Source organism: Cydia splendana, chromosome 9 (genome assembly GCF_910591565.1).
Source record: "Cydia splendana chromosome 9, ilCydSple1.2, whole genome shotgun sequence".
In the NCBI taxonomy this organism is placed as follows: Eukaryota; Metazoa; Arthropoda; class Insecta; order Lepidoptera; family Tortricidae; genus Cydia; species Cydia splendana.
Window position 1 is genome coordinate 18,621,231 of NC_085968.1, and position 14,717 is coordinate 18,635,947.

The following is a 14,717-nucleotide window of genomic DNA, read 5'->3' on the forward strand; positions in this document are numbered from 1 at the left end:
GACACATTCAAATACCCCAAAACGAGGGGACCAACCAGTTTATTTCAGAATGTAATAAAAATAGTAGTTTCGATAGACCGGATCCGGGCGTCACCCGACAGACGGACAGTGATGTCATCGATTAATTCGGATGCCCCGAATTTTTTAATTTAAATGCGTCTTGCCAACATAAAAGTTGTATCGTAATGGTTACAGCTGTATTTAATTTAGATTGATGTTAATGGTCGTTACGTTATTATTTCGTATAATTATGTTCTGCGTGAATTGGCGCGCCTTCTGTTACCAGCAATTGAATCTAAATGTATAATGGCAACATGTTTACCCTGACTAAAGTTTAGCGTTTTGCGTATACCGTGGTGAATTTTGAATTATTTTACATCAATAAAAATGGCAAGTTCATTTCAATCAAAAATAAAATCAGATTCGTTTCGTAGCTATCTTAAATATACCTACCTACATTACTTACATTGGAGCACGATAGAGTCCTTCCAAGCTACCGATTTCAATATAACAAAGGGAAAGAGTGTCATTATAAACCTCATATTTTCATAGTTTCACATTAATGATGATATGCTCACACTTTCTTATTGCAAACGCCCTGAATAGTTTGCTTGGTTCGATTCTGAGTATATTTTAATCAGGCCATTCTGGCTTTTCTACCTAGCGAACCATTTCTGTCACCAAAACAGGTGGGAATTTCAAAAGCTAAGTCGCGGAAATTTTGATCACCTCATCATCTCCTAGCCGTTTTCAGCCACAGCGACTGCTTGGTGGTCGCTGGTGCGCTCACAGGTGACTGACGTAGCCAATCTTTGCAGCAAATGTGCGGCCACACTCGGTGCAGGTCAGCACACTTCCGACGTAATTATATGTAATGGCCACAGGTGGTTTGATATTTTGAATTGGAAATGGTACGCCAGGTACCTACACACTTCTACCGTAAAAAAATGTGATAGTAAATCTGCAAGGACCCGCTTCCCATAATCCAAGCGGTTGCATTTGATTTCCTTGGCTTCTGTAAACCCACAAATATCCAGTCTAAATATTCCCCAGCGAGAACTTTTCCCATTACAAAACGGAACGCTCTTGAGAACGGCGAAACTCTAATACAGACTTGCGTGTGCTATTTGAGATATTCAAGAGATATTTTGCATTGGCAGTCTATTTTTCAAGTAGGTATAAAAAAGTATTTTGATATTTTAGTACATCTTGATCTTGTCTTCTATAGCCTTAGACTCCTTAGAGGATATAACTAAACGGAGTAGCCATTAACAGGCGTTCCCCTCTGTCGAAAATAGGCGGGCAATGGTCATACACATTGTATGGACTGACGTTTATCTGACATGGCTATTTTTACGTTACGTATACATTTGACGTGCCCCTCCCACGCAAAAATCGGCAGACTGTTTTGTACCAAAAATTACAGACTACGCGAACTGTAGAGTAGAGATATATGTATCTCTCTTTGGAAAGGTATTCCAGGGTGGCAGATTCTTTTTTTATGTTGTTTCATCTCATATTATTGATGCTAACTGTATCATTGACACAGTTGTTTTTTCGAATCGTAAACCATATTGCAACCTAACGTCCATTGTATGGTCAATTAGTATGTTGCTTTTAGCAAGCGGTCCCACGAGCAATGTGCCCACTGCCACTTAAGTTCAGTAACTCTATCTATGATCACATATTACACATACCATTGTCCATTAGCCGACCTTTCATAGACCGTATTACAAAGACATACGTTCCACCAATGGCTAGTTAGTTCCTTGTGTTTCGCCACTCAGCTTCGCATAGCGAAGGCTAAGTATTTGTCAATTTACATATAGTGCATCTATACGAGTATACATTGGGTACACAAAGTCGAGATTAATGTTATTTGTTTAGGCTCGCTATACCATCCATCAGATATATTGGAGCGGCCAAGGCGTTCACAAATATCTGAACAAAGTCTTTATTACCACGACGTTAAAGTGGCTGTTCAGATATTTTGAGCACCTTGGCCGCTCCGATATATCTGACGCCGATTGTACTAACAGCAAAACGCTTGATCAAATGTAAACGTTATTAGTTTGCATTAAGGATTACAAATTGTCAGTAAATAATGCGGACGATGGTAGATTCCGTATCTGTTTGAGCAGACCCTGTTCGCCTTGACCTTCTTATTTGGATAATCGGAAAAATATAGCCATATTAGTTTGGCTAAGTTAAAGGTTAGCAAACGCAATCGATAAACAAGATAATATGCATAAGAATATTTACGATATTTGCAAGGCACTACGAAAAACACGAAAGAAACCTTGTTTTTATGCAGAAACATTGTTAGAATTTTTATGGCGGTTTTAGTCGTCATCAAATCATCAGTCATTATGGTCTAAGAGCTAGCCACGGCAATAGGTATGCAATTTATAGAGCAACGAAATCCCTCTAGTAAGTGTGCCATACTATCATTATTAATTAATCCGGGCGCCTGGCAGCTGTCTAGCGGTGGGTGTGGGAGTGGATGGCCAACAAAGTGGTTGTAAAATCAATTGAAAGTGTGCAATTTATAGAGCTCTGTGTTTGGTGTGATATAATAGCTAATTATGTATTTAATTCAAATATTATGTATTTTATTTGGGGGAAAAGTAGTGCCAGGTGATGAAAATACACAATCACTTGTGCGCCTGCAGGAAGTACTCACAATTGCTTTACGCATAGATTGTGAGTCAGGTGAAATTTGCTCGTGATCTTCCTGCAGGCGCACAAGTGATTGTGTATTTTCATCACCTGGCACTACTTTTCCCCCAAATAAAACGCCTGGCATTGTTATATTTGAATTAAATACATAATTAGCTATTATATCACACCAAACTCATAGCTCTATAAATTGCACACCTTCAATTGATTTTAAAACCCCTTTGTTGGCCATCCACTCCCGTACCCACCGCTGAACAGCTGCCAGGCGCCCGGATTAATTAATAATGATAGGCGCACTAACTAGAGGGATTTCGTTGCTCTACAAATTGCATACCTATTTCCGTGGCTAGCTCTCCGGCTATTAAGACCTTAGTTCCCGATTGACGCCGTACGAAGCATTTTATTTTATGGGAACATTTCTATCGCTTTACTCAGCGTATGGCGTTCAGCCGGAGACCAAAAAAGGGTTACAACTTTTTGGAACGAAGTTCCTTATCGGACGGTTGCGGATGGGGCTAGGCTAAAAGTGCAAGATTTTGCAGTCGCAAGCCATACCAGTGCGATAGTTGCAAATGTTTGATATTGGTGGCGTCACAAGTCATACTAGTGCGATATATGCACGAAACAGAACAGAACAGAACAAAACATAAGCATGAGCATGAACACGTCACCAGCCTTTTCCATGACACTCACTACTTTTGTTTTCTACAATTATTCTGTGTATGATATTTTCCATATTCATAGCACTATTTATTTAAAACTACCGTATGTAGTGGTCTTAACAGGCAGCACACTCCTACACGGTGAATGCGGGCTCAAGTATGAGAGAGCCCCTATAATGCCCATTCAGAACGAATGAAATGAATGGCTAAGTACTTCCTCTGGACCATTCAGTACATGAGTGAGTCAGATTTTGGAGCGAACCAAATGATGAAGTCAATTGATTTTATGTGATAGTTGTCTAGCTTTTATAATATTGATGTAATTTAAATATTTATCTCAGAAGAGTAGTACATCAAATGAAATGAAAGATACAATCGAGATTATTTCAATATTTGCGTCGAATTAAATAGAAATATCGTTTCAATAAATAGCAACTTATCGAGACATTTTTGGGCATTGAATTATACATTATTGAAAGCGTCTAGATTGTGTCAGCCTAGTTAGGGATACAATTGATTACACAGAGTATTTATTTAAATTTTGTCCTTTTTAGACAAAAGTACAAAACGATATTCTCGAGACGACTTTTGAAAGTCAACCAGAAATCCCTGTCTAATTTATTTTTTACCGAGTTTGACAAATTTGTGTTTCGTTCCATTTCACCCATATAAGCTCAAGGCGAAGACATAATATATCATAGCTCTAGAGAGTCTAGAGGATAACCAAACCTCATTTTAGTACCTATGCTGTGCGAACAAATGCGATCTGAATATATTATCGAGCGCATTACGTGCGACTCGCTTGAGCCGTCTACCAGGGTTACCAGTGGTAAATAAAGTTTTAAAACTATGATTTTACTGGTATACTCTGACAAATCTACACTAAAATCACAACTCTCTCCACGTCTCCATACTGCGAGAACTCAAGATCTCGTCGCGGCTGTCATCCGAATGTTTACGCAGAGTCCTTGAATACCTAATACTTCGGACATATAGCAAGGAAAGACGGTGCCAACCTCGAAAGGTTTTTGTGACCGACAAAGTGGATGGGAAAAGGCCTGGACGTGGACGCAGTCCAATACGTTGGTCTGACCAGATCCGCACTGCTCTTGACTCCACAGTTCACATGGCTCTCCACACCGCCAAAGACAGAAACAGATGGAGAAAGATCGTAAGAGAGAAAGTTATACAAAAGGGAGGTCACGACCCTCAATATTGAGGAATACGACGTAAGGAGGAAAATCACAAGTATCACAACTGGTAAGTGGTAACCCTACGCATATCTCAGTGAAGCTCTCTGGAAAAGAGTTGCACACTTTTCCAGCTTCATTCGCGTACAGTACCTACGTACGGAATCTGTACGCCTTTGTATTGACTAATAGTCGGCTTTGCGAGACATAAAGTATCGTCTCTGCGGAAATACTGCTGATTTTGTTTTTCCGACGCTAGTTGAACAAATGAACACGTACTTTATTTTATTTATTTGACTCACAAAACAAGTTACGGACAATTACAGGAACTTCTTCAGGTGTCGATGGTTTCAGACTGTGCGGGACCAGATTAAATCTTCGATATTAGAGCATGGTATTAGCAAAGAACTTACGGTACCTACGGTTCTTTTCCAGATTTATTGTATCGCAGACGTAATCCTGATAGACACGTATTGCGCTCCAGACCGTCCGCCCGGATTGTGCCCGTCATGTTGCAGTCTAGCTCGAAACTGGCGAAGAAACTACTAATAGCTAATAATTCTACTTATTAACTTGACTGGGAACTTGATAGAAAACACCAATCAACACGTAAAAAAAAGTAATTGTGTAGTTTTATTAAACCACGATGCAACTTGTCATAGTACATATTACAATAATCATCGATTTGGTACTATTTTAAATATGAATATAGCCTTTTAGACGATTTCCTCACTAACAAAAATGTTACGCAAAAAATGACACAGGTATAATAATATTAAAGTAAGATTAAGCTAATATCCTTTCCATTTTCTTTAAAATTAAAACTCTAATACTGCTTTGTCACTTATGCCTTTACAGTGGCACTACAAATGTGGCTTTCCATCAGAGAAGAGACCTTATGCTTCATGTGCCATAAGGGCCTTTTTATCAGAATTTCAGATGCACATGAAGCATAGCAAGCCCTTCTCTGATGGAAAGCCACAAATGCCTATGAGTTTACGTAATATAAGTACCTAATGGCATTTGATTCTATGAAAGCAATCCTCAGATGAGTCAGATGATGCAACACGAGCGTAAGAAGGTTTCTAATGTATTATTACAATCATAACCTTAACGCAACTGCATGCGAGGTCAAAAGTCAGGAGAGGTTAGTTTTAATTCTACAATTAAAATATTCCTTTACAAGGTGGGCCCGAGTAAGATGGCAAATTTCAATTATAAGTAATGATTCCTAAATTGTAGTAAATAAGTAACGTATAGATAAAAACCTATAGATATGGCATAATTAAAGTTTTTTTTTCAACCAAAATTAACACGTCAAATATTGAATAATTTTTTGTGCTTGAGATATAGGAGACCTAGGCTCTCCGAAACATGTCGCGCGAGTGACTTAAAACAAGTGAGTCTAAACCGTAAAATTATTCAACGTCATTCAATCTTTAGGTACACCCAATATTATGTTATAATGGCATTAGATATTATATAATAGCATGTATCACTGTCTAATTGCTATTATAATACACTTTTTTATTGTTTCAGCTTTAAAATCTAGCTCTAAAAATGCGTTTCGTTGCCTAGTAAAGTAACATAAAGGTACTACATGGTAAATTACTTCATATAATAATGATCGAACATCACTTAAGGTAAGTTCGTTTGATCACTTATTATAATACAATCTTGGGTGTGGTGTGTGTAATGACCGGTTTTAAGTTGGGTTGGGATTGGGACCTGACTTAAAGCTTACAAACGACGTCGACAAAAACGATAAACAGAAAACAGAGAAAACAACACAGGACAGATAGTAATTTGAATTATAAACACCATTAGTATAAGATCGTATTAAGGCCCGCGATGTAAGGACATTAGTTGTACAGTCCAATGTTTACTCAGCGAGTATTGCTTAGCCTCCTAAAGGAGTAAAAAATTTGCTAGGGAAATTTGAACCTGTAGTGTGGACATAAGAGTTGATTTTGTATTGTTTCAATATTGAACGAAACAAACGAAATGCAACTCTATTCTAATTAATAATGATTCAAATTTAATCGAACTGAATACCTAAGTACTATAGCTAGGACAGGACAGTGAGGCCTAGGTGGTTAAAGAGTTTAATCTCAAACTCATTAAACTCTACAACCGAAATAGGCCTAATAGGTTCGTAGGTTATTAAGGCCCACGGTGTCTGAAAGTTGCACATCGCTATAAAATGCCATTTCAATGTTTACTCCCCGACTTTTGCTTAGGGCGTTTATGTCCAAAAGGTCGTATCTCTCACTTGAACCCAAAGCGTTTACGACGTTTGGTGAACTCGTAAACGGACACTTGTTGAGTGGACGTCGGATGAGCTATAAAATAGAATATCGCCGTGATGGGTCTATTGATGGCTGGGTGTGGAAAGGGTCAGTCAATTATTGGTTCTACCAGCATGTTGCATTTTGAGTGTCTGAGCGAAAACATATTCTATAAAATTTTGTAAATGCTCCTAATATGTACCTTTTGCCGTGGAACGTCACAAATATTTTCAAGTATGGAGACTGCTTTTGTATGGAAAGCCGGTTTCGGGGTGGTTATATATACACTTTCGTCCTTACCCTACAACTTTATTTCACACTTAAATAAATAAAAGTACAATCATTGAACTTTTATGTACTAGTACCTATAATGCGAAACACCGAAAAACGTTATCTGTCTCTGTCGCAGGAACATGCAAGAGCGAAAGAGAGATAGGATAACGATTGGCGATTTTACGATGTTGGCGGTAGTCCTGGGTTCGAAAGTCGTCTAGTAGGAACAGAATCCTTATTGTATTGAATATGTATTAGATTAGGTAAATACTTGTACGATTATACCAAAATGTTTGTTTATCTTGAGTTTAATGTAAATCATAATTCATAACCAACGTAAGAACTTTAAGATTAAAAACCGATTCGACTCGTAACAACGACCTCGACGAACTCAAGATTCGACCTTATCTTAATGAACAAATACCTTAAAGTTCAAGCTTTTAGCCTTTATTTTCCATTGAATTCTAAATGTTCTTTTCATGAGCTGCACGTATTTGAAGTTAAAGCAAATAATATAATAATTAATTAATTATTAACCTCAAGAGTTTGAGAAGCTTTTAGGTTACATACAGGTTTATGAAAGAATTTTCGTTATTACATCGAGACGCAAATGACGACGATATCAGACCTAAATATATATATTTAGTAGATACCTATTTGTGACATTCCACGGATAAAGGTACCTTATGGCGGTTGGTGCTTACGCTATTATTAACGCCGCTCCAATATTATTGCGGCGCTATGCGACGTAAGCGCCAGCCGCCATAAGGTACCTTTTTCCGTGGAACGTCACATTTTAATTTTAAATTAACAAACCTTATTATAGTTATTATTTACACAGGGGTTCGATGTAGCTTTTGTTTTTTTTTTTCGAGATATAGTACAATATAGGTAATACTCTTCATTTTTAGGGTTCCGTACCCAAAGGGTAATAAAAACGGGACCCTATTACTAAGACTCCGCTGTCCGTCTGTCTGTCTGTCTGTATTTTCACAGTAAGCTTGGATTGACTCTAGTACTGTTCCCGTGTCCGAGCCAATCAGATAGACATACTGGCCTACCGTAAAATGGGGTGAGTAGGGTCAAAACTGAAATTCAAACCTCGATAACATTTTATTTTTGTATTTTAGTTTTTATTTTATTTTGGGTATTTCCATTTCATAACTTTGACGATAAAGAGGAAACCACCTCACCCCGTAGTGCCTCGTGTTTGGGGTGAGAGGGGTTTTCATATAAAGGTGATTTTGGAAGATTGTTGGATCGATTTTTTTTTATTATGCGTATTACTATGGCTCCATTTTAAATTGGAATACATTATTTTTGTAGCAGTAGCCTTAAAATCCCTTCTCACCCCCCTCTCAAACCTTCTCTCCCCATTCATAACCCACCTCTCCCCGCGAAACCTACTCACCCCGTTATACGGTAGTGGGTAATGTACCGATATCGATACAGTACGGCTTAGCTAGGATGACGATCGTACATCGTACATCAACAAACGCCTGACAAAGATAAAAAACCGGCCAAGTGCTAGTCGGACTCGCACACGAAGGGTTCCGTACCATTATCTATAAAAACGGTCACCCATCCAAGTACTGACCCCACCCGACGGTGCTTAACTTCGGTCAAAAATCACGTTTGTTGTATGGGAGCCCCACTTAAATCTTTATTTTATTCTGTTTTAAAGGCCTGGCCAAACAGCCGGCGCGACCGCGGCACATGCTAACAGGTTACCGACGTCACAGTATAAGAACAGTAGTGAATCTTCATAGAAATGTGCCGCTGCCGGCTTGAATGTGTGCGTGCGCGCCGGGCGCCGTGTACGCACGCGCTGCCACGCACACATTAGCATAATATACGGGGGAATACGGTGGCGGCAGTGTGGGCCGTACCGCGACTGTGATCGCGCGCATTCGAGTACGCTACCCGCCCGCTCGCATTTGTCTGCTCTGACGGTACGCCTTAATTTTTTTGATCATGACTATGAACAGAGGCAATACTATAAGTAAGGTACTAGATTGAAAAGCTTGATTATATCACTATAATATTGTATACAATACTTTTTCTACGAATCAACAAAAATAATACTTTAAACTAGTAGAATCATACAAACAATTAAACCAAACCAAAAGTATACAGCAGGGGTCACCAAATGGCGGACCGCGGTACGGATGCGGACCGCCGACCTATATAATGTTAATACATATTTAATAAACTCAAGTAGAAACGGACCCCGATGGTCACATTATTTTAAAAAATCGGACCCCTGAAGAAACTAATTGGTGACCCCTGGTATACAGCTAAGATACGGGAGCAGCCGCGATATCTTCATAATAATACTGGTACGCGCCCCGGCCGCCGCGTTGGTTGGTCAATGACACCTTCTCGTAACTCATGAGGCCCTGGTACTTGCTCCGCGCTAAATTCAATTTTTAGACAGTTGTTTTCCCGATTTTGACCACCGTAGCCTATGGAGACTAACAAGCAACACTAAGTGGTTTTCATAGTCTATGGATGTTGCTATATTAAGGGTGTCACATGCGCGTTTCTGATTTATTACCCAATTGTTTCTACTATTACAACCTAAAATTAATAATTAATTTGAGCTATGGTTTTGTTTCGCCCTCTTGACCGCGAAGAGCTGTAATTGGTCATTTTCATTATAGTTGACTAAACTGTATCGAAATGAATATTATAGTTGAGTTGGGAGCCCGTACATTAAAAATACCCATTTGCAGTTTGGTATAAGAAATCTTAATTCAAAAATTACAGTCGTACAGTAGAAAAAAAATATAGTGTCTCAATAACGACTCCTCAAACCCGGACTTGTCATTCTTCATAATACCTACTTGCCCATGCTTCCCTAAAACCTTTTTACTAAATTTATACGTAAGGATGAGAATATACTTTAATTTAACCGCTAACAATAAAGCGTTCCGAACATGCAGAAACCGGAGGATTTTTTTCTGTATCGAATTTATAATTTTTTTAATAACTGCCATTTCCTAATGTTAATATTTAAAAAGCGTCTTATTTATACTTCATTTATGAATTGATAGAACATTTCATTATATTATAATAAATAGAAACGTAGTGCTACTCATAATATGCAAATAATATTTAACTAAAAATAAAAGTGACAACCCTAAGTGCCAACGCAAGAGTAGGCAAATAACTTGCCGAGCGGCCTTAGATTCACTACTGTTCTTAGTGTACTGTGCCGACGTCAAACAGACTGCGTCCCGCCGGTATCACGCCCCGTTTCTGTCGCGCCCCGCACCGCGCGGCCCCTTGCGTCCACGCGGCGCGTGCGCAGCGCTGCGCCGCGCGGACGCGGCGGCCCGCCGCGTCGCGCAAGGTCACATCAGTCGGATCGGACGTTAGGCAGCGAGCGGCGCGCGCGATGAGGGCGTGTTGAGAACGTGAGGCCGGCGCGATCCACGCGCGCCCTGTTTGAACAGGCATCGCGTCGCCATCACGCGGCGCGGACGCGGCGCTGCGTCGCGCCGGCTGTTTGGCCAGGCCTTTAGTATTTGTTGTTATAACGGCAACAGAAATACATCATCTCATCTGTGAAAATTTCAACTGTCTAGCTATCACGGTTCGTGAGATACAGCCTGGTGACAGACGGACGGACAGTGGAGTCTTAGTAATAGCAAGTGTAGTAGTAGCAATCACTTCATTGTACACATCACAGGGCTTGTGCACAAATCACGCAAGGTTCGATAGGGGGGGTGGGGTCACGAAAAAATCACGACAGATCACGTTGGGGGAGGGGGGTATAAGGAGACCTCACTTGTATTTTTCTACAGTGAACGAAACTAAGAAAAAATACCTACCACATGAGTAAGTATATACTTTTTCTCGGTTTCGTTAAACATAAATCTCCACTCCGCACTTCAAAATAGCGAGTCTATTTTACAAAATTTTGGAGCGCATGGCCTTGACCGGTCGGATTTCAAAAAAATATACGTGAGGTTATGTGGGGGAGGGGGTAGCCAAAAACCTCACCAAATATCACCATGGGGGAGGGGGAGTCAAAAAATAGCCGAAAACACCTCGCATGATTTGTGCACAACCCCACAGGTACAATAAAGGTAAGGTGATTTTTATGCCGAAACCGAATCCAAAACCGAAACTTCGGTCAGACACTATTTTCTATCAACTATTGACATCTTGGCTAGACCGGCTAGGCCCCCTGACAACTATGTAACTAAGACCCTTTCCCTTTACTTACTAAATTAAGAGCTACAAACGAGGAGTGTCTTTTCAAAAGGGCTTTTTTGTATAGCTTTCATAGAGAAATAAGACCTTTTGAAAAGACGCTCCTCAAACATTTGTGACTGCCTACATTGTAACTACATACTAGCTAATAATAAATATTAATAAATAAATAAATAAATAAATATTATAGGACAATTTTACACAGATCGACCTAGTCCCACAGTAAGCTCAATAAGGCTTGCGTTGTGGGTACTAGGCGACGATATATATAATATAGGTACACATATATATAAATCCTTATATGTATATACATAGAAAACATCCATAACTCAGGAACATTAGTGATGGACACACAAATAAATGCCCTTACCAGGATTCGAACCTGGGACCTCCTGCTTCGTAGGCAGGGCCACTACCGACTAGGCTGGGAGGCCGTTAAAACTAGCTCATGATTTATAAGTTAAGTCTAGACAAGGTGGGAACTCACGTGGATTACTCTGGCCCCGTGTGAGACTCCGCAACCATACAATATTAATTCAATCCCTACTTACTAGCATACACAACAGCAAGTAAGTACTCTTGTTGAAACATAGAGCTCGTCTTGAGATTTACGACGGGCTTATAGCGAAAATAATAGTACAGTCACGTCCTAAAATATCGATACGAAAAAAGGGGCAAAAATATGTATACACGACCTAATTGCACTATGTATGACATATTTTTGGCACTTTGTCTGTATCGATATTTTCAGAGTCAGACGTGACCGTACCGTACCATACCGTTGTAGACCTCGCAAACCCCCATGGCTACGCCATTTTGTTTTTTTTTTAAACCTGAATCGAGACTTGACAGAACACGTCTGCAGTAAATAGGAAGATTTTAGGGTACAACACCTTGTGGATCCCACGAAACCCCTCCCTATACTGACTCCCCCGTGACTATTACCATACGTTATTTAAGTTCCGATCTGTCGTATATGCTCCGTCTAAGTAAAGTAATCTGTGATGCGAGATTACTCTCGCTGCCCATACAATATTCATTCTTTGCACTAGTTGCAGTTTTACTAAAATTATGAATCTCGACACAAAATCCCTATATAGTAACAAAAAATGCGGTTACCTATTGGTTACCTACCTACCAATAATACCTATAGGTACCTATGTGAATACTGGCTTATCTTATAATAAAATAAACACATCACATAAAATAGTAGACTAAAAAGTCGTAGAGTAGAACCTACTGATACCTAACACCTCATTACCTAAAACTGCTCGAACAATGTTTAAGCAGATAAGGAATCCAAACAAATGGCTGTGAGTGGCGTTTGGATGTTAATCCCTCACAAGTAACTTAACCTTGACTTCATTATACCTACCGAAAAAAGTTCGAAAAACTCCTTCAAAACTTGAAGCAATGTTCTCACTCTCAGGGCCGAGTCGCTTGAGTAAAGACTACAGAGTCGAATTCTCGAGACGTCTCATTCCATATGAGAGAACGAGACGCAGCGCGGGCTTGCGGTGACGTCACGCAATAGACCCATCCAAAGACTAAGCAACTGGTTGGCCAGCAAAAAAATAAACAGAGGTCGCGGTCGGCACGGCGCCCCGCCGGCCGCATACGAAAACGAACGCGTTTTACGATGATGTGACTTTTTATCGCTGCAGGTGCAATGCATTCACATTTCACACTCAACTCACCTTTGTAAAGAAGTTCAGTGCGCGCGCAGGTAAAACACCAATTCCCACAGGTGAACGGTTAATCTCCGTTTTTCAAATTTTTGCGACTGTCGCGCGCCGGCGAATCGTGCGTCGCTAGTTAGCGGCGCGGCACTACACTTCCACTCAACACGCACACGGTTTGTTTATAAAATTATGAGCCTCTATTATTAATTTTAGAGACCCGAACTGCGCATGCCTGTGCAACACGCGCCTCGTTCGAAAGGTTATGTCGTAAACTTGTAACTTCACCACTAGTTTCCGAGCGGAATCCTATTGGAACAAATCCGTGCGAACTTTGCGTTCGCGAAACACTGAACTCCGCGCGTTCCCACGAGAACTCTTCGCACCACTTGTAAATCTTATAATTCGGTAAACTTTACACTATCACATTCGCTACCTGCAAGTGAAGGCCGCGTGCGTATATAAACACTTTTCGAAACTCGGGAACCGGTAACAATTCGGCTCCGCACGTGACACTGTCAAAATAAAACACCGGTATATTTTGAACACTGGGTACTCACTCGCGGGACACTCGTTTCATGTTTCCGGGGTGTTTCACAAATTAAACGAATACAAAAAGAAAATAAATGAAGAAATACTAAAATCGCCGGCCGTGAAGCCGGGCGTCCGTCACTCGTGCAGAGCGCTGTACTAACCTAGCGCGACTCAGAGAGGCCGCGCGACCCCGCCCCGCGCCCCGGCGCCGCGCGCCTCCGCGCCCACAACATGCTATCAAAAAAATGTATACCCAAGCAACGTTAAAAAATCTCGAGTGGCCAGGGGTGGATCGGAGATCACAGATCTCAGCATCCAATCTGTTTGTTTAGGTAGTTTTTTATGGTATTCAATTAGCAACACGTGCGTCGGCCAGACACGCTCCGAGATTCAATGAGCGAAACGGCTCTTGGCCGTCCACTAGTTACAGCTCTAATTTCCATTATTACTTCATTTTCAATGGAACACGTCATTTGGCTATTTGCAGTAGGTACTTATATGTATTAGCTGTCATTCTCGTCTTTGGGTATATAATGCGAGGATATTCTATTCAATATTTTTGGGTCTCTATTGTTTCCCAAAAAGTTAGTCATAATGTATTATTGTTTGTCCGCATTTTCGTTAGTCATAATTTGTTTTTTTTTTCAGAAACGCGTAACTTTTCAGGATTGACAAACAATACAATTATGACTTAAAACTTTATGTAAGTACCTACTAAACAAAGGGACCCCAATATTTTTTCATGCTGAATAAATTAACATAGAGATCGAGTAGATAACGAAAACTAGTCTTGATTCGTTTATATTTGTATAATTTATATGTAGAGATTGTAGAGTATTTTGTCCATATTCAATTATACTCCGCAAAACAAAATACTGAACACTCGTAAATTCAATTAACGCTTCGGATTAATTTGCTCGTATTCATATAAATTAATTCTATAACATACCTACCTGCCTAGTTTTTGGAAAATAATAATAATACGACAGTAGGTAATACCTCATATAAATTTCTGAGTAGGTTACCTATGTAAGATCACTAATCTAACGACCCACATCACATCATAAAGTTTGCCATAATGTACAGTCGACGTCAAAGATATGTTTACATTTATCGCTTTATGATTATGGCAACGGAGTAAGATTCACACGGGTAAATGGGCCGACTTAAATTTTCTTCTCGATTTTTTTT

General features: G+C 39.9%; 1 protein-coding gene across 1 annotated transcript in view; it reads right to left on the reverse strand.

Moving 5' to 3' along the window:
* The window catches only part of LOC134793779 (polypyrimidine tract-binding protein 2), a 635,946-nt gene extending 622,213 nt beyond the window's left edge, over positions 1–13,733 (reverse strand). Inside the window, exon 1 of the mRNA XM_063765447.1 lies at positions 13,011–13,733. The gene's annotated coding sequence lies outside the window, so the exon portion shown is untranslated. The remainder of the gene's footprint in view (positions 1–13,010) is intronic.
* Between the last annotated feature and the right edge of the window lie 984 nt (positions 13,734–14,717).